Genomic DNA, 6971 nt, shown 5'->3' on the forward strand with positions numbered 1-6971 from the left:
GTGATTTAATCAGTTATGCTAAATAATGAAGCCTCTGTCAAAATCCAAAAGAACAGAGTTCAGAGAGCTTCCCAGTTGCTGAACCAGTAAAGGTGACTGACTGGCCTCAAACTCCACAGGGTCAAAGCTACTTTGTTGAGGTCCTCGCCCTATGTATTTCTTCTGTCTGTTAACTTGTATATTTTAATATACTTTGTAATAAAGTACTAATCTAATGAGTAAATTGGTTTTCTGAATTCTGTGAGCAGCTCTAGCAACTTAATCAAACCCAAGGGGAAGGTCATAGGAACCTCTGATTTACAGCCAGTCAGTCAGGTTAACAACCTGAACTTGCCATTGGCATCTCAAGTGAAAGTCAGTCTTGTGGGACTGAACCTTTAGCCTGTGGAAGCTGTTGCTATATCTGGGTAGATGGTGTCAGAATTAAGTTGCACTGTGGGACACCCAGCTGGTGTCAGAGAATTGCTTGGTGGGTCTTTTTTGGAAAAAACCTACCTAACAGAACTGAGTGCTGTGTAATAATCCTCCTTAAGAACTGACTGTTTACTCCTTGAATAAGTTGTTAAGTTATTCATCTTTATATCCCCGCTGCTGAGGACACAGTGTAGGAGCTTAATAGTTTTTGTTGAAATGAATTACAAATTTGAAGAAGAAATCTTTATTCTTTTAACACTCACAGTATACAAAGTACTTTGAATTCTCTGAACCCTAGAAATGATAATAAGCATAGATAAAGGAATGAATTTATCTCCTTATGAATAGGATAAATAATGAAGGGAAGGGTAGCAAATGCTACAAAATATAATATATAAATGGAATTTATTTCTAAAGATGGGAACTATTAACAGTTAAAAAGTCAGCAAATCTGAGTCCCCTTAAAAAATGTAATTCTTTCTCCTTAATAATTCACTTCTTTTCAAACCAGTTTTCCATCATCTTACCGACTAAACTTTTTCCATGGGAATTCTTAAACATTCATGTCTTAGATGAACAATTGTGAGCTTTTTTTTAAATTTTCTATTAAATATAATTTATTGTTAAATTGGTTTCCATACAATACCCAGTACTCATCCCAACAAGTGCCCTCCTCGATGCCCATCACCCACTTTCCCCTCTCCCCTACCCCCCATCAACCCTCAGTTTGTTCTCAGTATTTAAGAATCTCTTATGGTTTCAATTGTGAACTTTTTATCCTCCTTGGCACAGAGGCTATTCGCTGAGTAGGACAACAACACATAATTCCCATTCATTGGGCTCTCCAAAACTTTCCCCTTCTCCATAAAATTTTTTCAGTTACATGACTCCCTAACTCCTCCTCTCAGCCCATTCCCAGGCTTGGGAATCACTATCTGATATCAGTTCTTATTTTCCCCTTGTTGGTTTCTGTTTTTTATTGTTTCAAAGAGGTAACAATTCATTTCCATTTATCACTTTCTTTGCTAGTGATTCTATGTATGCTTAAAATATGCTCTGCTTTATTCCAGGGAACCCAAGAATTCCCTCTTCCATGTTTCTTTCTTTTCCAACATGCCAACAGACAAAATTCAGACTGTATAATAGTTATTTATTAAGTATATATACAGATTTATTTAATATGCTTCCATAATTTCTTCTGTATCATATCTTTGAATGTGACCGTCCCTTGATTCACCATCATAAAATGTTAGTGATTTGAGAAATTCACAGTCCATAGTTGGTATGGCAGCTCTCTTGAGCAGCTCTCTTACAAGTGTTGACTCAGGAAGTTCTACTCTCTCAGATTCTTTGCTTACAGTCATGGGACAATGGAAAGAATGTATGAAAGATAGTGAAGGATCTTTAAGAAGCCAGGTCTGGGAAGTGACACAAATGGCTTCTGTCCATGTTCTATTTATCACCTCATATTGCTGCAATCTAGCTGATCTAACTTCAGGAGACACTCTGAACTGTAGCATTTCCATGTGCCCAAAAGAAGGAAATAAGGTTAATGAGCATCCAGCCAGTCCTCCTTTCTGGCCACTCATTATCCTTTTATTCATCTTCCCATGCATGAAACACATTCACCTCCATCACTAACCCAAAACTTTTAATCACTAACTGCATCAGCTTGAAACCCAGGCTCTCAGGTTGCCATGTAGTTCTTCCCATCTGATCAAGATGTGATTTCCCAGGCTCTGGAGACCTATGAGCTAAAAAGACTAGGAAGTGACCCTCACCTAAACACATATCTAATTACAGTGGTGGAGTAGGGATAAGATAACCACAATCAATACTTCCATTTAGGAGACTAAGAAACACAGCAGTTGCTGGTTTGAACCAATTTTGAAATCCCACTGGGCAGACACTGCCCTGGGGAGAGGGAAAATCTTGATTAGGCTCAATTATGTTTTCTGGGGAGAACTCCACTATCCAATGTTCTCAACCTCTGGAAGCCTCCTCCTTATCCATTACTTTCCTTGACTACATTGGGCTTGGGTATTGAGCAGCAAACCCTTTTTAGGGAATGTACAGATTTAAAAACCTGCCTACTGCTGCAAATTTGGGGATCTGCAAGTTGTTTTAAATCCTAATATCAGAAATGTTTTTTATTGTACTTTTTTAGTTCCATTGGCAAATCATTTCTTCAAAAATTTAATACTTTTGGGGGCTCCTGGATAGCTCAGTTTGTTAAGTGAGCATCTGACTTCAGCTCAGGTCATGATCTCATGGTTGGTGAGTTCAAGCCCCACATCAGGCTCTGTGCTGACAGCACATTCTGTGTCCCCCTCTCTCTCTGCCCCTCCCTGGCTTGAGCTCTGTCTACCTGTCTCAAAAATAAATAAATCTTGAAAAAAATTTTAATCCTTTTCAATCTCTTTCCAATCAATTCCATGTGCCGGTAGCCACACCAATAGTTTTTTCTAGACATGATTTTGCAGTCTGACTTGTGTTGTTGCTTCACCCTATGATTTCCTTTTTACTTAATGGCAGCCACCTTAAATCTATCTTGAGCAAATTAAGGACATACTCATAATCTGATCTTTTCCATGAGTCCCTTTATCTAACCATCAAGTTGTACTTAACTTTTTTCATTCACAACTTTTAGTAAGGCTAGCTCTGATTGTTTAGGGTTTAGACATTAGGACTTTCAAGCTTTTAAGGCCCTGAATTTCTATTCTTTCTCTTTCTTTCTTATCATTTCTATTTATCAGTTAGCCAATTTTCTCCTGGGATCATCTCTTTTTTTAACTATACTTTGCCAAATGAGCCAATAGTCTCCCAAGACACTGCCAACTTTTGGTTTTCCAAACTCTTCCTATAGAGTTTACAAGCCCAATTGGCACATGGTCTGTCTTGTAAGGAAAAGCAGGTAACAAATATACTGAAAATTTTGCCACCATATAACGTAGCTACCCAGTAACAATTTCTTCACTATCCAGAGCCAATAGCTGAATCAGTGTCACATATTTTAGGATTCTGTTATGGCAGTACTTCACTTCTGTTACCAATTACTGTGTTAAAAGGAGTTAACTAGGGGTGCTTCGGTGGCTCAGTTGGCTAAGCGTCTGACTTCAGCTCAGGTCATGATCTCACAGTTCACAAGTTCAAGCCCCACATCAGGCTCTGTGCTGACCGTTCAAAGCCTGGAGCCTGCTTCAGATTCTGTGTCTCCCTCTCTCTCTGCCCCTCCTCCACTCGCACGTGTGCGCACACCCGTGCGCGTGCTCTCTCTCTCCTTCCCCTGCTCATGCTCTCTCTCTCTCCTCTCTCTCTCTCTCTCAGTAGCTCAAAAATAAATAAATCATTAAGAAAAAAATTTTTTAAAAAAGAGTTAACTTGCCTCTTTGACAATAAACCTTCAAATAAGAGGAGCATAACACAACAAAAATTTGTTTCCAGTTCATAATGTGCCCCAGGTAGCTCTTTCAGGTAACTCTACTCCAAATAATGACTCAGTTTTGGATTCCTTTCTTGGTTAGGGTCTTCAATCATACTTTAAACCACTTGAACAGAAAGAGAATGTGAGGTAATAGAAAATACGTATATTGGACTCCACCCCCAATTCCTGGCAAAGAGCTCCTAAAACCCTTGTAATTTCCTAAGTGATAAGAACACTAGGTGCATCTCTTGTTCTAATATTTATCTTTGACCCTATCCCTGACACAAGACTCCTAAAACTCTCGTAAAGTGATAAGAACACTGGGAGCATTTTTTGTTCCAGTGAGGCAATCTTGGGTGGGCTCGCAGATGGCTTCTGGATGGTGGTCATGACCAAGCCATGATTAGAAGCTTAGAATTTTCACTGCACAAACCCCCCCCACACACACACACACACCCTCTGCCTTCTTTAGAGAGAGGACAGGGGCTGGAAATGGAGTTAATAATTGATCATGCTTATGTGAGAAAGCCTCCATAAAATCTTTATAGTGTGGGGTTCAGAAAGTTTGCAGGCTGGCAAAAACCACATGGGGTTAGTGATACACCCCAACTCCATGGGGATAGAAGCTCCTGTGCTCAGACATTCTCACACCTCACTCTGTGCATCTCTTCATATGACTATTTATACACTTTATCACATCCTTTAATAAGCTAGTAAACATAAGGAAGGGTTTCTCTGAGTTCTGTGAATGGTACTAGCAAATTAATCAAACCCAAGGAGAGAGGTATTGGGACCTCTGATCTATGACTGGGTGGTCAGAAGCACAGGTGATAACCCTGGGCTTGCAACCTGTATCTGAAGGTAGAGGGGGGAGCAGTCTTGGACTGAGGACTTTGCCTGTGAGATCTGATGCTATCTCCACATAGATAGAGTCAGAACTGACAAATTGTAAGACACTTACCTGGTGTCACAGAGAATTTGCCTGATATTGGGAAAACCTCCATATATTTAATGACCAGAAGTGTCAGAAGTAAATTGTTCTGTATGAATAATAAAGGAGACTCATAAAAGAGAAGCATATAATAGGGAAGAAATGGGTTTTTCATTACATAGGGGGAAAAAAAACCTAAGGTTTTCCCTTTAGAGAGTACATACAAGATTGAGGAGACAGTTTCGTGGCCAACACTGGAAGGGGCAAGCATCACCTTCACTCATTGTCCATAAACTGGTCACTTGGCCCCAATTAATGACAAGAGAGGCTGTGAAATGTAAGCTTCCTGTGTGCTTAGTAAAATGAAAAAGTATTGCTTAGCATGTAGCCACACTATGATAAAAAGAAAAAGCCCTGGACTTAGAGCAGTTATATTTGAATCCTGGCTCTTAGTTCTTTCTAAATGTTTCATCTTAGCCAAGTTAATTAATGTCTCTTAATCTTTGTTTCCCAATATGTAAACACTATTCAGGAAACATATCTTTAGGGGTGCTTGGGTGGTTCAGTCAGTTAAATGTCTGACTTCAGCTCAGGTCATGATCTTGAAGTTTGTGGGTTTGAGCCCTGCATTGGGCTCTATGCTGACAGCTTGGAGCCTGGAGCCTGTTTGGGATTTTCCCTCTCTCTGTCTCTCTCTCTCTGCCCCTCCCCCATTCACACTGTCTCTCTCAGTCTCTCAAAAAAAAAAAATACACGTTAAAAAAATTAAAAAAAGAAAACCTATCTTTATAAGGTCATGAGGATATGTAATTTGATTCTATATTTTATTGGTCAGGGTTATTAATACAAGTAACAGAAACTGACTCTAATTTAGGCAAAAATAATTTATTGAAAGGATTTTATATAGCTAAGAGAATTGCCAGGAAAACTAGAGCACCACAATCTGAAAGGGGGAGAGTACAAAGGATACTAGGCAACAGACCACAAGTAAGACCAGGGACCTATGGGCCATAAGGATCCTATTCCCACCAGTGGTGAACCACCACCCACACAGCCACCCACCTCTTGGCACTGGATGCCATATGCCACACTGGCTCTACTTCTACCAATGCCATAGAACAGGATGCTGCTGCCAATGTCACAGTAGATTCTTCACCACTCCTGCCCTTTTGTGTCACTAGTTCCTGATGCAAAGTTGAGAGGATACAGTTAACTAGCTGAGCCCACAACATGCTCCTGTGCCATAGCTGAAAAGGAAGGTGGGATATAGAGCACGTGACTTTAGGGTTTCTGTCAAAGATGCATGTGGTGAATAATTCCCCAAGTATAAAAAGGGGATTTGCACTTGGGGCAAAGAGAACAACAAAAGATAAATATTTACTTAAGACACTTACTGAGCTATATCTGACAATTTCTGTGTTCAAGGGATAAAAGCCAATGAAATAGTTTCTGCCTCTAAAAAGCTGTATATGGAAGTATTTTATGAATTTGAAAGCTCTCAGAAATTGAAGATCCTGATGTTATTGTAATAATTTTAATATCAAGATTATACTAATAGATTCTGAAGATATTTTTAAAGATTTATGTTGACGTATCCATCTAATTTCAACATTACTTTATTCAAACATATAAGAGCCTCCAAAATTTGACTTCATATGTACAATACTATTTTTAACTAACAGATTTTTTTTCTTAAATATGGAACCCTTCACGAATTTGAATGTCATCCTTGCACAGGGGCCATGCTAATCTTCTCTGTATCATTTCAATTATAGTATATGTGCTGCTGAAGCGAACACTAATAGATTTTGATGAAGGTTAGCCAATAGCAACTCCAAAGTTACAAAAATACACTATGTGAATGAGTTCTATGAGTTATTTCTCTTTAGCCAGTGAAACTGCAATTCCTAATGTTATGCCCAGAATTCGTGATCCCCAAAGACCACCAGGGAGCCGAGTCTGATGCAAAAGCAAAGAGCCTTTATTCGAGCTAGCTCAAGCTCAATCCCCTACCTGCACCGACGCAGCGGTGAGATGCCGGAGAGAGCCAGCAAGTTTCAAAAGCACAAAGGTTTTATAGGGGTCTAGGGGCAGTTGGTGAGGTAATGGCTGTGGCCTCAGCCGATTGGCTGGGGAAGGGTCGTGGCCTCAGGCAATTGGCTGGGGAAGGGTCGGAGTCCCATTACGCAGGTCGCAGGGCGT

At 39.8% G+C, this 6971-nt stretch overlaps 1 non-coding gene across 1 annotated transcript; it reads right to left on the bottom strand.

The window, feature by feature from the left end:
- Positions 1-6461: 6461 nt before the first annotated feature.
- LOC125924061 (U6 spliceosomal RNA) lies at positions 6462-6568 on the bottom strand. The gene has a single exon (XR_007458247.1). It is a non-coding gene; the product is annotated as a U6 spliceosomal RNA (small nuclear RNA).
- Positions 6569-6971: the final 403 nt, after the last annotated feature.

This window comes from Panthera uncia, chromosome B1 (genome assembly GCF_023721935.1).
Source record: "Panthera uncia isolate 11264 chromosome B1, Puncia_PCG_1.0, whole genome shotgun sequence".
Classification (NCBI taxonomy): Eukaryota; Metazoa; Chordata; class Mammalia; order Carnivora; family Felidae; genus Panthera; species Panthera uncia.